At 40.3% G+C, this 16964-nt stretch overlaps 1 protein-coding gene and 1 non-coding gene across 3 annotated transcripts in view; both read left to right on the top strand.

Moving 5' to 3' along the window:
• Positions 1-16964, top strand: part of PPARGC1A (PPARG coactivator 1 alpha) — a 367739-nt gene that overhangs the window by 16314 nt on the left and 334461 nt on the right. The gene's annotated exons all lie outside the window — the stretch shown is intronic.
• TRNAI-AAU (transfer RNA isoleucine (anticodon AAU)) lies at positions 5229-5302 on the top strand. The gene has a single exon. It is a non-coding gene; the product is annotated as a tRNA-Ile (tRNA).

Here is a 16964-nt window from a genome sequence, read left to right as displayed (position 1 = left end):
TCAGCATGCCTGGAGATACTTAAAAGATGTGTAGATGTGGTGCTTAGGGACATGGTTTAATGGTGGGCTTGGCAATGCTGGGTTAGTAGTCAGACTTGATGATCTTAAAGGTCTTTTTCAACCTAAACAATTCTGTGATTCTGTGAAAGTGTTAAACATTGTCTTGCTCTTCCTGTATTTCTTGTTCTCCCCAGCACCTTCCTGTTAAGAAGTAGCACAATATGTGGCATTTAGTATGTGTTTAATCTCCCTTTTGTTTTTAAACAGATCTTCTTCAGCTGGTAGCAGCTTTAAGAATTAAGTGAGGAGAATTGTAGAAATAAAAGCAAATGAGAGAAGCCAATGTAATGATGCTTTATACTTACATATAAGTTTTCTGTTATTTGGAAACTCAAGGGCTGTTGCTTTTGGTTGCCAAATGTTAGGCTGATTGCTTTCAAGGTGAAGCTGTACTGTGCTGCTTTGAACTGATACTGCATGATTAGGGTAATAAGTAAGTGCCACTTAATTGGAACAGGCCTGATCAGAAGACATTCCAGGTAACTGATTTAAGCCAAACAATACTTAATTGCAATGACTGTTGCTTAATGGGCATGGTAATTATGTGCATTGGGGATACCTTCAAATGATTCATTGGTGGTTGGGTCTTTTGTGTCTCCCTCACTGTTGGCTCTTTTTCCTGTTACTCAAAACAGCTTTCAGTGTCTTCGTAAATAGCCATGATTCATTCAGAAAGCAGATAAAAACCATGGTTGGCTTTTAATAAATCTGTGCCAGAGGTTTAAAATAGACTTGTTTAAAATCATGATGCCTCTAAAGATTTTTGAAGACTTTTTTTATTTGCTTTGAAGATTTTGAACTGTTGGGTTTGCTTTTTCAATTTTCTATGAGATCAGGAATGTTAGAAATGGAAATAAGAAAAGACAAGTCACATAATTTCTTGGCTTCTGGATCAGGGCAGGCTCTAACATCATGAGACTTACTAAATCATAAAAGTTGATATGTTCTCTGCCCTTGGCAAATCATGGACTTGCTTTAGTTCTGTCATATTTTCTTCTCAGGATTGCTTGCTTTTTTCTGCACAAACCTACCTAAAGTGTTACAAAATAAACTTTACAACTGGGGAGCCCCCCTTATAGTTAAAACTGAACAAAGAAAAAAACGGGTCCTTTACCCACTTTTACTCAAACTTTGGCCTGAGATGTTTGCACTTTCATAATTTAGCCTTGCTCTGCCTACCTTCTCTGTTGCTTTATTATATCATCAGTATGAGGTGCTAATATTTCCAGCTTCAATTGCTTTATTTCTGTCTACTTTTTCCATACACATTTTCATACTTGTACACTGATTTTTTTGCGGCAGACCCAGGTGTTTATATGGAATATTGCGGAGAGATGTAGTATTTTCTGATTAGTCTGGCAGATGATTTTTCTTCTGATGCTAATCTTACTTTTTAATTTTTAATTCCAAAAATCTCATGCTTCCATATTTTTCAGTTTTCTGTCTTGTTTATAAAGTGAACATGTTGGATTAACAGAAGTAAAAGTGTTTCAGTTTAAAAGACTTAAAATATTTCCATTTGTTATTTCTAGAATAACAAGTGCTCTTATGTTCTTCCCCCCTGCCTTACTACTTCCAGCACTTGACATGTGGGTAGATTTTGGCAATGGCTCCTGCAAGAAGTGATTTTCAGTGACAGGAATATGTTTAAGACATTTTCATTGTTTAAAAACCAGACGCATATCTCTGTCAGCAAATTCTCTGCACATAAGAAAGAAGGACAGTATTTTTATCGTGGACCTCAAGAACACTATATTACAGAAATACAGAATATTCTGACTTGGAAGGGACCCACAATAATCAAGTCCAGCTCTTAAGTGAATGGCCTGTACAGGGATCAAACCCACAACCTCGGCGTTATTAGCACCATGCTCTGACCAACTGAGCTAATCCCTAATTACGTTTCTTCGCTCTGCACCTCTAAAATGGTAGACAGCATTTTCAAAATGTCTCTCTATTTTGGTGCTTTTATTATGCTTCCACCCTGCCTTGAGATTCAAAGAAGGACCTGATTTGCAGTAGATAGAGATGTAGTACTTTCAGAAAGTCTAGGCTTCTTTAAAGTGTCTAAAGGTTGGTACTGTTTTCCTGTAGAAATTAAAAATGGAACCAAAATTATTTAAAACACACTTGCAAGACCACTTAGTTTAGTAAATTTGATGTCTCTAAAGCACATTAGTGAAATCTAGACCCTTATTTTGCTAGGAATTGTACTTACTAATGCAATCTCTTTTAAGTCAAGGACTTGTATTAAAAAACCCCAAACAAGTAAATTAATAAATAAGAAAATCATAAATCTAATTTAAAACATGAATCCAACATTGCCAGTGTAATAGCGTATTATTCTACTTCTCTGATGTATAAATAAACACACATTTTTATCACGGCATGACTTTCACTTCAGTGCAACATAAATGCAATTCTTTCATCAGTAATTTCCACTTATATACACAAATCTTGAAGTAAAAGTAGTCATAAAACATAGCTGAGTTAAATCTGTTGGCCAGTCTACAGAATATATGTACTTCTTTTTGTAACTGATTTTATAGTTTTTCCCTTTTGCTGTACTAAATACTGCTGTTAAGGAGAGCAGTAATTTTAAATATTTGGAGTAAAATTAGGAATAGTTACAATGTTTCTCATTTAGTAACAGATTTTAAAATAAAGGCCAAAATTGTTAGAGAGTTAAAAAGTAAAATAGTTTGTTTTAAGCTAGCAGAACTATTAAATAGGTTGTAATTTGGTGATTTGGCCAGAGTACAGTTAATGTAGGCAGAGATGGCTGACTTCTGCTGAGGACCTACCCACTGCCTGTATGGGAATTAGAGTTCCTTCACTTGTCCGTGCATTGTGGAGCTGTTTCAATGAAATGCTGCAATTTATTTTTAAGGTTTCCAGACTCTGTATCAAAATCTGTCCCTTATTGGTTGGAGTATCTGTTGAGACTGGCAGTTACCTGGCTCAGCCTGATGGCTGTGGCTTCTTGTGTAAGGACACAAGAGGAATGACGTAAGGATGCTCGCGGTGGTGTGAAACCGTGTTACAAGATGTGGTCCCATAGCAAATGTGGTTTTTTGCCTAGCTGTCAGTATTTTAAAGGTCCTTTTGCCTCTCACCCGAAAGGAGGGTGCTTCCATCTCTCTTATCTTCCTCCTATACCTGGATATTTTATTACTGGTGTGTTGCTGTGGGGGAGTGGCAGCAGCTATGGTTACAGGCCATTGAGGCTGCAGCAGAGGTGCTGTTTTCATCACTGTGCTCCATCTCTTGTCTTACGATGCAGACAAGCTCAGTGTGTTTCTCACTTGTGCTGTTTCTGATGCAGTTGTTTTGGGATATGAAGCCTTTCATTTTTTTCATAGCCATCATAATCTCTCTCTTTTTATCCTCCCTTGGCATGTCAGTCAGAGTGCAGGAAGGAAGAGTGGATACCCAGAGGACCTTGTAGTGTGAGTGGTATGTGCATGATTTATGTAGTACCCTACAGAGCTGTGTACTCTGAGGTGGAGAGTGCAGGTTACCATGACTTACTTGGTTGAGACCCCTTATTCAGGGGAGAGGTGACTGCATATCTTCATGGGAGATGGTGGGGGAAGAGCAGACAATAGGCTTTCTGTGTTGGTTTCAACTTGTTTACTGTGGGAATTGTAGCTGAATAGAATCTTTTGAAAGCTTTGTTACGTGAGAGGAGATAAGTGCTCTCATGAAACACTAGTAAGGATGTAAGAAAAGACACAAAGGGCCATGTAAAAAAAAATGGAGAAATGGGCCATCTCTAATATAAGAGACACTACTACTAGATTCTGGTAGTGCTTCTAAAGTCATAAATTGATAATGCTATTAGTGTTAGATGCTGGAACTGCTGTTGGTGTCCAACAGCAGGACTGATTTTCCCACTGGGAGAGAGAGTCCTGCTGTACCTGTGGAGAAAAATGTATTAAAAATATGAAAACCAGTGAATGACGTTGTTTGGGAAATACCGACGTCTACTTTACACAATGCCTGCACTATTGCATTTCAAACACCTTCAGATATGTAACCTAGAGCAAATTAGGAGAGTGTATAGTACTGGTTTGTATTAGGCACTCAGATGGTATATAGAAGGGGATAAAAAGGAAGGGAAAGGAAACATACAAAGGATTTGAGGTGTTGATAGCTAAAGGATAAATGAGAGTTGGTTTTCCATCAGGGATGGAAACTCAAGTAGGAGAATGCAGAAAGTGTTTTTTCCTTCAGGGAAGAACAAGCTCTGCTTAGTGGTATTGCTTGCTTAAGTAGCAGACCCAGTCATATGTGGGCACCCTCTTAAAATAGGCCATACACAAATGCCAAATGAAAGATAGTACCTGCCTGATAGAGCTTACCCTGCCAATATAATAGAAGATATGATAGGCGAGTGCAGGCAGGTGGGGAGGTGCAAGGAGACATTGAAATGTTGATCTCTAATCTCTGTATTTACTAATGTACTGGTCCTGCTCTGCAAGCAGACAGGACAGAGACCTGTGCTCTTGAGGACCTGGTGCTGCTTACAGCAGTTGTTTTCTCTTTAGCGTGGGGGGGTTACTTGGGGAATGTGTCAGAGCTGCTCAAGCTTTTAGGAAAGACACATAAGGAGACTTCTGACAGCCCTGAGACTTAAGTCAGCACCTACCTGTACCAGTGGTACAACTAAGACTTGTATCAATATAATGAACACCTCAGTAAGGCAAGTAGAATTGGAGAGGTGTCATAGGACAACAGGTGAAATAACAGTCTGAGGTCTCTGTACTCTTAGAGAAGTATTACTTCAGTGACTCTGCTAAGGAGTGTGTAACGACTCACCTGCCGAATCAGCTAGCTCTGAAAATGGATGGTGCTGGAGCGCCGGGCCCACACCCGTTGCCGGCAGTGCGAAGCCTGGGGGGCTAGGCCGTGAGAGTAGGAGGGCTGCTGCGGTGAGCCTCGAGCCTGGGGCGCGGGCCTGGGTGGAGCCGCCGCGGGTGGTGGCAGCAAATATTCAAACAAGCGGTTTGAAGGCCGAAGTGGAGCAGGGTTCCATGTGGACAGCAGTTGAACATGGGTCAGTCGCCTAAGTGATAGGCGAGCGCCATTCCAAAAGGGCGGGCGATGGCCTCTGCCGCCCTTAGCCGATCGAAAGGGAGTCAGGATCAGATCCTTGAATCCGGAGTGGCTGGTTAGCTCAGTTGGTTAGAGTGTGGTGCTAATAACGCCAAGGTTGTGGGTTCGATCCCCCTACGGGCCAAGGGATACTTTTAGACCATGGTGAAGCAGGTTGTCCCCCTGCAGTCCATGGAAGGGTGACCCACAGGACAGCAGACTTGGAAGACCTGTTGCCCTATGGGTGGACTTCTTTTCCTGCACTGATGCAGGGGGAGGAGGGAAAACATGGAAGGAAGGAGGCGTGGTTGGAAAGTGTGTTTAAGACTGTTTTATTTCTCCCTCTTTAGCTCTTATTCTGTTAGTAATAAATTTAGTACTATCCTCATGTTGAGTTTTGTTTTGCCTGTGACTTCTCCCAGCTCTTAGTGATTTTAGTGAGTGCCTAGAATACGGCCAGGGTCAACCCACGACACTGTACTAATAATTTTTTTGTGGTTATACAACATACTTTAGCTTTAGATGATTAAAGCAGAGCATTCCTCAAACATTGTGATTTTAGCATAGTGTATCCGTTTTTTACTTGAACTTATACTTCTATCTTGTTCTAAAACAATGTGTCAAACTTTACAGAAGGTGTCATATATGTCAATAGTTGTGTACTGAAGAAATGCTCTCTGGCTCCCAAAAGAGCAGTCTCTATTAAAACAGGCACCAGGAGGTCACCTCAGGTCATAAGCTGTGTGGAAAACATAAAACCATTCTGACTTTTCCAAAAGTTTTTGTATACAAACAAGTAACAAGGTAAGGTATTCAATATATTTGATTCCGTTTCAGACTTCTGTAATCAAAAAACCTGCAATCCCAATCTAGTAATCTGATAGTATACAAAAAAACCCTGTCAGCATGCATCATCTTCCCCCCCCGCCCCGCTTCCCCCAAATAGGTACAAAAATCTCAATTTTGTTCATGTTAAAATCAGGTAAACTCTGCATTGTGAACCTTGCAATGTAGTGTTATGCAAAGAACCAAGTTCATTTTGGGAGATTCTCATGTTACAAAAGGGTGAAAATATAGTTGTGTGTTTGACAGCAGATAATCTGGTGACATTTGGGTAACTTTGTTTACCACTCAGAAGGTCAGTGCAAGCAGCTAAGCAGTTGGTCCATGTACCAATAAGTAGATCCCACTAAATGACAGTGATAGAGTGTTGCAGATTGGACCTCATTTTTCATTTCCTGCTTGTAGAATAGTTCCATTCAAATCCCTTCTTTTTTAGGATTTGATGTATTGCAACCCATGTATTTGGAAGTTAAATAATGAATATCTGTGAAAATTAGGTATGAGCAAATCAAGTGGAGAGCATTTGGAAAATGTAAAATGGTTTTTAGATTCACAGAATTTTTCAACTTTTTGGAATTTTTTTTTTTACTCCCAAGAATAAGCACTGTATTATGTCCAAGAAACATCAGTTGTGGCAGGAAGTGGGAGAGGGAGAGTCAAGGGGAGAAGAATAGGTTTATCTGAATAGAAGTTCTGTGCAGATGCTGAAGAAAACGAAAGATGATGTTGCATGGCAGAGTTAATCTGTTTCAGCAAGTATATATACTGTAGATGGAGTAGCAGCTGAATTGCTGTAGAAATTAATTTGCCCCACACAGAATAAGTTGAATAATTTACTAGAATAAACATGCAGGGCCATGATGGGAAGCCATCTATTCAGTGTATCTGTAAAGAGACAAAAAATTAAAGTAGTCTTGTAACATGCTCTTTGCAAACAGAGGATTTCTTTCATGAAAAAATGTGTGTATGATAGGATAGAGAAGTAGAATGGAGAGAAGTCATGCTGCCATCTTGAGCAAATATGGATACTCAGAAAAACGGACTCGCCAGCTCTGGCATCTGATAATATAAAGGAAGAGTTTTTAGTGTTGCTCCTCATATTGATGGATGTTTCTTTTGTCTAGAGGACGGAACTACTGGAACCTTAAGCAATCTGTCCCTGGAGCAATGCAGCTGTGTACTGTTCCTAACACAGCACCTGTGGCAGTTGTATGTGAGTTCTTTGTGATGGCCACAAAGCTTGTATGGTTCCTACCAATAGTACAGTGGTGGAATATGGTGTTCAATTAGAATAACATCTAATTTTATTTTCCTTCTCAGCGAAGTAATAGAATGTCCTAGGTCTCCAGCAGAAGCCTGACAGAGGGGGAGCAAACTCCTTGTGTAGATATATGTGTATCATCTATGGAATGAGGCCTTCGCCTGCCATCCTGACTGGAGCAGCCTGCTAGTGCATTCTGTGGGACTGGGGAGCAGCGGGAGCAGCCTGACAGAGGAGAGGGAACTGTGATGGCTTTCATTTGGTCTGTATCAGAAGATGCTTATGTCTTTTGCAAAGTATTGAATGATTAATTTCCATTAGGACCAATTGAATCAGTACATTATTAAGGAGATAGAACCCTGATTTCTTTGTTACAGCCTGATGTCACATCAATAAGCACACATGCAACTGTCTCCATTTTTCTCCAGAACATTATGGAAGTGTTATATTGGGATTGGCTGTGCATGTAAAACATACCCTGTGAGACAAAACGTGTTTGTGGTGTTGGAGAGCTTTCCTGGCAGCCGAATTTGGTGAAGTGTATTTACTTGAGGTGGAATGCATCTTGGGAGATGTTAACCAGGAGTCTCTACACAGCTGTTTGGGCTCCCTTAGTAGCTTCAGAAAAGAAGAGATGTGTCCATAGAGCGACTGACCCTCAACTGGTGGTTGAATTTTAATGCACTTGTTAAAATGCATTACTGCTACATGGCTGAAGGTGACATAAAATTCATCTTTACTGGTATGATGGCAAATAGTTTCATTACAGTGACTAGTAACTGGGCACTCCTGTGCAGGTAAGCGTGTTTGCCTTCAGACACACTATAACTGGCATATTAGAGATGAGAGCTGATTTTACCAATATTGGACTGCATGCTAAAAGAGTTGGTAGAAATATTCTCTGAAGTTACAGAGAGATCTTTTTTTCTGACTTTGTGATGTTTCCCACCATACCAAGTCATTTGAAATTTGGGCTTCCATACAGACAGGTGAAGTAGTTTGTGGTAAGTTGGCAGAAAGGATACTGGGGTATCCAGGTCTTCAAATACTTGATTTCAGTAAGGTAGCTGTGTACCATTTTCCTTCTGCTTGTTTTGCTATTGAAAGAGGAACAGCCAGATTTCTTCTGCTGCTGATGCCTATAAAATTCTGACTCGCAGAACTGCTTTTCTAACCACTGCTGGGAAATGAGTTCAGTGGGGTGGTTGATGGAGCAGCTGCTCCCTGTGCCTTGCCCATCTGAGAAGATTATTCTGCTGTCAGTTGATTTGCCTTAACTGCCTACCCGAAGTTCTTCCACTGTCCTTACATGGATCATCTTCTGGTGAATTTGCGAAGCCTTACACCTTGGATCCATTAGTGAAGCAGACTTTCTTGTGCACACTTAATTTGTTGTGCCCTCATGAGAACAGTTCTGTGCTACCCACGGCTTATGATTAGTCTGGCTTTTGAAGGCTGATTCAGCAGACATATCTCCTATAGTAGTCTCAAGTGCAGCAAGTATTATGCATATCTGCTGTATCAAATTCCATGGAGCTTGTGGGTGGTTTGAAAATAATGTGAGCTAAGCAGTTTTTGAGCACAGCTTGTTTCTGTAGATGAAGGCACAATAGCTTCTACAAAGTGCATATTTTTAATTTTTTTTTGTCATGTACACTAATCAGGAGCTTAGAAGTAGGAAGTTTCAGTGAGAACCACTCTTTCTTTATGATCTGGGTGAACTGAGAGAATTCAGTTTACAGTGTTCAGGAATTGCTGGAAAACATGTAAGTAGAAGATTTGTGACGTTTGAAAGACAGTGCCATGACAGAGATGTACAGCAAGTTTTAATAATTTTATATGTGTATAGATCTACACGGGTGTAGTGATTCCACTCTATACCATTAAGAGCTTAAGGTTTGTCTCAGGTTATACTGAACTTCTCAAAAAAGAACTAGTAGCTCTGGATAGTGAAGAAATACCTTGAAGTGATTTTTTTTTTTAAATTTTAATATGATGGATGATGACATTGTATTTTCTTTTATGTAAGATCAGTGGTTCCACAAAAGGGTACTTGCATCATAAGTGTTGTGGTAAATGACTTGAAAAAAAAAAAAGAAAACTGACTTTCTTTTCTAAGTTCAGGCTTGTAGTTTTAGAAGGGGTATTGCTGCTGTTTAGCATTGTTGTCATCACTAGCGTTTACTGCTGAAGGGAAACTGTTTATCATGTCCTTTCCTATCTTTTTTTTTTCTTTTTCAAAAAGAAAAGGGAAAGCTTAATGTGCAGACAGCATATTGTTCCCCTCACGTGGAACCTGTGAACAAATAATACCAGTGGCAGGAAGGGCACAACTCACGATAGTATGACAGGGACTTGTCCTACAACCTCCCTGTGATCTTAATGCAATGAACAGTAGAGGGGAATGCAGCATGGGTAGTGAATCTTGGTAATTTTTCCTTATTTTACATATCCATTAGCTCCATAGCTGCTGAGTCTTTTGCGGGAGGAGCTGAAGGCAGGCGTGGTATAGCCTGAGTAGTGTTCCTGAAGGTAGAGGCACACTGCCAGTGCTCAGTTCTGTATACATCTCTGTTGCTGTGTTGTTAAATGCAGTAGTTTGCATGGAACACCCTGTACTCCTTCAAAGAATCTACACCTAAGAGTACTTAACAATTCCCTGTGTTACCTTTGCATCCGACTGCAGATGTGTCAGCCTTTCTGCTGAAAGCGACAGAATCTGGAGGTAGTAGAGGGCAGAATTGCAAGCTTGCTTATGTTATAATCCAGTTGGTTTGTAATGCTTCTCTGTAACCAGCTGATGTTTCTTCTTTGAGCAACAGTCTTTGATGGGTGTTTGACATTTTTGCTTTTGCTGATGCTGACACCTGACACTACCATTGGCCCTTTGATTGCTTTTGCAAAAATCATGGAGTTGCCTCTAATACACACCATTTTTTGTGAATCAGACATATCTTTTTTTTTTTTTCCCTGCGTATAGGTGACTTGTGAGAAGAGGCTGTTATTTTAGCACAGGGATGCAAGAGGAAGTCAGAAGGAATGCCTGTTACAGCAGTGTTGTAGGTGCGTGGATGGGCAGTTCTTAGGAGCAGTAGGGCAGCAACTTTCAGTAGAACAATAGGTGATAAAGCACATGTTAAAGAGGCAGAACAGCCTGGCCTCTTAGGCTGAGAAAAGCAAAAGTTGATATTGGAGGACTGTATTTGGGGGATCAGAATTGTCTGTCAGTGACAAATATCCCGTTAGAGGCATGGCCTGTGTAACATAGGAGCAGCACCATGCCCTTTAACATGTACCCTGGTCCTAAAATCAGTTGCCTTTTTGCATACCAAAGGACAATATACTGGCAGAAGAATAAGTTCAGTGTATATAACTGAGGTACCTCCTTAGTTTTGTGAACAGTGTTATTTGATTCAAGAGATGACTGAACCAGCAGAGCAGCAGCTGGCAAGACAGGCCAGGAAGGGCTGAACCCTATGTCTGCTTGAAGGAGGGACAAATACTGTTTCAGTGAAAACAGTTCAACCTTTTCCTAGGCGTTAGAGGCAAAAAGTATAGGTAGAGGTCTTTGTAATCTGAGCAAACAAGTGCTTGACCATAACATTATATGAGCATAAACATGAAATCTTTGTAGTGATCTCAGCAGCATACTAACCTAGAGGCTTCTGAAAGTGTTCTGTCTTTTGATTACTTTCTATTTTGTTAAAAATGGTCAGTCCACTCAAGTTTCTTAAGGATCTGCTTTGTAGAGTAAGTTCTTTCTGAACCAAGAAAGGTGTATTGGCAGTGCCTAATTGCTATATTAATTTGGAGGTGATGGTTATTTCCATATTCTGATGAGTCAGACCCTGGTTATCCGAGTCTGTCTAGCCCAGATACCTCAGTTAGCCAAGTGTTAGTGCTGATCACAGAGGTTTGACGTGAAAATATAAGTCTTCAAGTGTTGGTGCACCGGTTATGCTCTTAGCACATAAATCTTTCTGTACATTGGCAGATAAATGAACTTGGTGACCTACTAGGTCTTTTCCATCTCTCTCTTACATGATTGTCCATGTTGAAGCCCTAGAGCATCACCGTTGTTGGCTCCTTCTGAGCCAGCTGGCCTCAGGGAAGGAATCTGTCTGTCAGTGACTAGGAGAGCTCACCAACTGGCCATGAGTTGTGTGCTGGCTCAGGAGACCCCTCCTTCATACTTTTATAGCCTCCAGAAATGGGCCTCTCTATTACCTGAACCCGTGATTGTTTGGAGATTGCTGGGCTTTCCAACGACCCAGGGATAATAACCTTGTGCTTTATAGTGTTCTGCTGCCCTTTAAATTTGAAGTGCAGCGAGAGCAAAGTGTGGCAGTGCTTGAAATAGCAGGAAGTGGAGTCAGCCGGGGATCTCTGTAGAGGTCAAAAGCAAATGGGGTGCAGTCCCAGCATACCGTGCTGCTGGACCAGCGTATCCATTTGCAGCCTTCACAGTAACTTAAATATGCTCTGTCCTATTGCAGCTAAAGGGGAAAGATAACTGTGGCATTACAACTGGCATTCTGCCTGTGAGATGGATCCCACGTGTGGCGTGAGGCTTTCAAGCAGAGGGAGCACATGTCTCCCCTGTCATCAGTGCACTGAGATTAAGATAGTGTGCAGCTCATGAGCTGGGAGTGTGAATTACCACTGTATGAATATTTATCCTTTGCTCCTCTGGGCCCAACATAACAATGGCTTCTAGGACATTACTACAGTGGAAGAAGAAGCCTTTGAATCCAAAATACCATCTTTTCTTTTTGGTGTTCCAGGCGTTACAGAGGAAAGGGTAAATGTGTGAAGAGATGAATCTCTTGTAAAAAGGGTGAAGAGATAAGTAGGTTAGATAAACAAGAGGATAGCAGAAGTAGGAGAACAAATAAATGAAAAATATGTGAATAAAGTGAAGAGAGAAGCTGATATCTGGAGAAATGGCCATATTCTCAGAAATGACTAGGAGTTTTGGGACACTCCCCCAGTCTCACTTTATTTCTCGTGAGGATTAAGCTTCTGGGAGTATAAGCCACTATTGGAAAGGCTCTTCTGGATTCCTGACATACTAGGAGAAGCTTCTCATTGTCACTGAAACTATACAATATTGGGAAATACATATGTGGGTTGCCTGTGTGCTATCCTTATAGGATCCTGAGGGAAGCAAGATGAAGGTGCATTGACAGTAAGGAGCCAGGTGGAATGTGATGTACTTTCAACTTCAAGACCACAGAAGGAAGAGTATTGAGTTTTGAAGTGCCTGGTCGCAAAGGCCTAACAGACAAGTAGCTGTGCAGAGTCAGAATGAAGGTTTATACAGCCTTGTGTGAAGATCTTGGAATCTGATTTACAAATCTGTATTTATTACCCCCCTCCCCTTCCTGTGGTGGTGTGTAAGATTCCTTCTGTCAACAGGTGCTCTGAGAATATCCTTCAATGTCTTGTGAGCAACAAAAGCTGTCTGATATGTCTTATATGCCACAATAATATCTAGACTTACTGTGATATGAAGCACTTTTGGATGCTGAGTTCATATTCAAGGAAAACCACAGTCAGCTTACATCAGGGTATGTTAGTGTATGACTGTGTCTTTGAATAGCTAATTTCTGTGCAGCACACTCTGCACTGCCCTGATACCTGGTGATTAAATAGCATTCTTTAAAGTGGCACTAATATTGTGCATCTTCTGGCAGAAGTTCTTAAAATCTGCACCGATTGTAGTTGTTCAGTAAGAGGTAAGTATGCCCCTTAGGAGAGCTGCAAGGGAAAACAGCTTATCTGCACACACCTGAAACTGGAAGAGACAATTCACTGGAACTTAATTGGCTGCATGCTGGAAAGACTAATGATGATTCTGCATTCCATTGGCAAAGAAATGAGGTAGATGGCAAAAAAAGCTCTTATTATAGTGCCTGGGTAGTAGAAATTTATGAGAAGCTTGTTCTGCTTTTGCAACCCGTGATGTCATTTCAAAATCTTGCCTTAAGGATTTTAAGAAAGAAAGCTGCAATACTGTATGTAAGCTAAAGAAAAGGACACCTGCACCAAATCTGACAATGACTTTGTTTCTATCATGTCACATCCTAACTACTGCAAATGTTGCTGTAAAAGAGTAATTTAATCTTATTTGCAGCATTTTCTTAGTAAAAGGGTGTAGAGTGGGAAAAGGAAGAAGAAGCAGCTATTTCATGTTGATATAATACTGCTAGTAGTAGTGTTTGACTAGCCCTGAGCACTGAGCTTAGATTTCATAAGGTTTTTACTATAACCCTAAAATTTGTCATGCGTCATGTCAGCTATTTCAGATCCCATCCACGTGTATGTCATGTAGAATTGTTTTAGGCAGTTATTAAGAACAGATTTCATCTGTCATTTTGTCATGATATTGTTAGTCATTGGTAACTCTTGTCAAATAGTTTTTGTTTTTTACTTTCTTGAATAACTTGGAGACATCCACAAACCTTGATGTTTGACTTCAAAGTAAGGGTCATTTCATCCTTTTCCTGGATCATTTGGTAGTGTGTTGGACAGCAACAGCTATAGATCTAAAATAAGTTTCTACAGGACTTCACTGAATCTCTCCTTTGAAAAAACTACCCTCTTACTTTTCTTTAACCTTATTTCTGCTGACCACCCCTACTACCCCTCTGCCCAAGACACTTCTAGTCTTCATCCAGAGCAATGTCAATGAGGAAATTTTCTTTGAATTCAAGAAGACTTTTTTACAATGATCACTTGTGCCTGCATGTGCAGCTATTTCTTCAGAGATCTCTAGTGTATGAAGAGCACGTGTCCTTCTACAAAACCTGTTTCGGTCTTTCTGCAAGAAGAGAGGTCATTAGATTGTTGGCAGTAAGGGGCATTCAAAAACTGCGATTTCAATGGCAATTAAAAACTGAGATTAATGAAAAACTAATTGTGAAACTGGATTCTGTACTTTTTTGTTACAAAGCTCTGGCTTTAAGAAACACACCAAATATTGGGGCATTGACAACAGGAACTCTCCATTAATTTCAGATGCTTATTTTAAAATGTTTTAGTTTTTGACTTGGTATTTGAATGCCAAGTCCAAAATTTCAGCACTAAGCCATTTTCTAGTTGTTCAGCCTCCTGGCTGAAGCAACGGTTACTTTAGTTTACACTTCCCTAGCTTCTGTGTATCTGAGAGGATTTTGTCCATAAGAGTGCATTACCAAGAAAGCTCTATACTAGAGGGCACAAAAAGCATAGAACCTTCTGAATTTGATACAGGAGATGATGGTATGTCATCCTCTAGATATATATTTTTTCCTTCCTCCCATAATTCCACACCTATAGGAGCTACACGGGATTACCTAGGAAGTCTGCGTCCATTCAGTATCTGCTGGGGAAGTGGTACCGTGGTTTCTCCATGTTGTTTTGAAGTTGTTTTAGGGGAACCACTTTATTCAGTCTTGTTCTGTTTCAAAAGACAGGAGGTATCTCCCTCCATTCTCTCCTAAATGCTAATGATATTAAAAAAAAACACAAGCCAACAAAACCAAACAACAACAACAACAAAAAACCCCCCAAACAAACAACCAAAACAAAAAACCCCAAACAAACAAGGATTGAAAGATAGATTGGATCTACTTAAAGGTGATTTTTTGCTACCTGGCCCTGTTTGTTGAACTACTGACCTGGAAGTCAAAGACCTCAGTAGTCCTTTGAGCTGTCTGTCCCCTGTGGATGGAACAGCAGATACCAGTAGCAATGACTGGCGTGCAGGAGGATTTTTTGATGAGAAACTACTGTGCAGTGAAAACTAGTCCTATGAAAATGCATTCCATGGTAGCAGAGCAGCAATTAATTCCTGTCTCTCCCCACTGGGAGATGACTAATATTTAGGTTATTGCCAGACTTTTAATAAAAAATAAAAAGCAAACCCATTCCAAGAGACTGAGGTTCTGATGAGCTTTCTCATTAAATTATATTTTTTATTATTTTACATATTATATATAGGAAGCTGTTTTAATTATTTCGATACCTGCAATTAGAAGCAATGCCATGAGACTACTGTAACATTTGGAGTGGAGATGTACTCAACATTTCTGGCATTCCAGTGTATTGGCATGTGACTGTCCATGCTGTGCATCAAGGCTGTGCTGAGGATAGGTGGCTAACTAGGTGGGCTGAGGAGTCATTATGTAAGCTAACTTGCTTCTGTGTCGTTTTGTCAATAGAGGTGTTATAAAAATCAGTAGTAAGCTGTTTGGGAACTGGGTATTTGCCAAACGAAAAGAATTAACACCTTCTTGAATATCAGCAGTAGAAATTGGGTCATCTGAGGAGTTAACCGTGTGCTCAGATTTAGATGATAACTGTAGTTCATTTAAGAAGAGAATGTAAGATAATTGTGAAGAAGGCTGTGGGAGTGAGCATGTTTCTTGCAAATATACAAAAAAGATTAATGTAGGTTTTTTAGGGAACAAATTGGCTGTCTGCTCCATCTTAAGCATAAGAATGTGCTTTGCTACTGAAATCATTCTTCTTTTTAGCTTCCTTATTTTATACAACACATCTTTTTGATAACTTGTCTCCTACTCTGGCTGCATCTGAAGTATCCCACTGGCTTACTCAGCTTTTGAAGAGGCGTATCATCTTGGCTGGTGAAATTGCTTCCTGTTTACAGAGGGCGGTGTTACATCCCAAATCATACCAGGACATACTGAAACTTGGTGTCTTGTTTCAGAAAATTAAATGGGAAATTGGTTGTTCCTTAGAGACTCAAGTCATGGGAATAATCCAGAACAGGAAAATGAGGATTTGTAGGTAAAGCAAGGAGAGTTACTGGAGGATGAATCACTCAGTAACTATTGCACAGTGTTGTGGAAATTCTTCATTGTGAGAGTGGTGAGGCACTGGAACAAGTTGCCCAGAGAAGTTGTGGATGCCCTGTCCTTGGAAGTGTTCAAGCCCCAGATAGATGGGCCTGGAGCCGTCTTGTTCTAGTGGAAGGTGTCCTTGTTCATGGCAGACTGCTTGGATGTAGATGACCTTTAAGGTTCCTTCCAAACTAAACCATGCTAAGATTCTGCCTGGTAGTCTTTCTTATTTTAAGTTTTCATTTAAAAAATTTTTTGACCAGTCATTTATCCCTGTTGCCTTGAGACATTACCTGTCTGAAGAACTACCTGAACATCATTTGAATCTCAGTTTATACTCACACTAGGTATTTCCTGCTTTCCTCAGCATGTACAAAAGCCCTAGAGGGGAGTATTACCCTTCTTGTTGGAGCCTAGCAGTGAGGAGGCAGTCACTGATTTCAGGACTGGGTTGCTCCTGGAATGTTACATGCTGTGGACAGGATGGGAGCAGTCAAGGTAATGCTGCTTGGCACCTGGTGACAAGAGCATCTGTTGTCTGAAGAGAAGAGTGAAGTTATAAATTACAACTTCAATAATATGAAGGATTCTTCTTCCTTGCTGCTTTAATGCTCAGCCTCTGTTCCTCAACATAGTGTTTTAGACTTCAAAGTGAAAAGAGTGCTGTCTATGATGTCTGTATTGGTTTAGCAGACTCAAAACTGTACTGTTGTCAGTTTGAGATCGTAAAGGTGTCGAAGGTATCCTTCATTCAAGAAAATGCAAAATGGTCATAATAAGAACAGTCTTAGAAGTGTAAACAAAAATGTGAGATGTATGTTGCTTCTCAGTGAACTTCTTTTCTTCCTTATCATCAA

The sequence above is a fragment of the Manacus candei genome, unplaced genomic scaffold (genome assembly GCF_025592945.1).
Source record: "Manacus candei isolate 608988 ecotype Guabito, Panama unplaced genomic scaffold, ASM2559294v1 h1tg000028l, whole genome shotgun sequence".
NCBI lineage: Eukaryota > Metazoa > Chordata > Aves > Passeriformes > Pipridae > Manacus > Manacus candei.
Note: the sequence above shows the minus strand (reverse complement) of the source record. Positions and strands in the feature narration are given on the sequence as shown.